The sequence below is a fragment of the Hyalella azteca genome, unplaced genomic scaffold (assembly GCF_000764305.2).
Source record: "Hyalella azteca isolate HAZT.00-mixed unplaced genomic scaffold, Hazt_2.0.2 contig13914, whole genome shotgun sequence".
In the NCBI taxonomy this organism is placed as follows: domain Eukaryota; kingdom Metazoa; phylum Arthropoda; class Malacostraca; order Amphipoda; family Hyalellidae; genus Hyalella; species Hyalella azteca.
In genome coordinates, this window is record NW_025943819.1 from 264,774 (window position 1) to 265,501 (window position 728).

Sequence of the window (728 nt, forward strand, 5' to 3'; positions counted from 1 at the left end):
GCTGGTGTTGGTGTGTTGCTGGTGTTGGTGTGTTGCTGGTGTTGGTGTGTTGCTGGTGTTGGTGTGTTGCTGGTGTTGGTGTGTTGCTGGTGTTGGTGTGTTGCTGGTGTTGGGGCTGTTGCTGGTATTGGTGTGTTACTGGTGTTGGTGTGTTGCTGGTGTTGGTGTTGGCTGTTACAGTATTGCTGGTGCAAGTTTTTTCATTATTATTATTTTATTTGTTGCTGCTACTGATAATATTCTACCAGGTCTGCTCTTGTTGCCGCGTTAATGTAAGTAATAAATAACATACAATAATGCCGACAATAAGCAAAAATGAAAACAATATATTATTACTTTCCTTGGCATGCTTTTTTCCGGCGCGTTCTCATTTTTTTCCAAACAATGGAAGTATAACTACATAACATAGAGGCGCAGTGGCATTCATGTGGCGCAGTGGCATTCATGTGGCGCGGTGGCGTTCATGTGGTGCAGTGGCGTTCATGTGGCGCGGTGGCGTTCATGTGGCGCAGTGGCGTTCATGTGGTGCAGTGGCGTTCATGTGGTGCAGTGGCGTTCATGTGGCGCAGTGGCGTTCATGTGGCGCGGTGGCGTTCATGTGGCGCAGTGGCGCTCATGTGGCGCGGTGGCGTTCATGTGGCGCAGTGGCGTTCATGTGGCGCGGTGGAGTTCATGTGGCGCAATGGCGCTCATGTGACGCAGTGGCGTTCATGTGGCGCAGTGGCGTT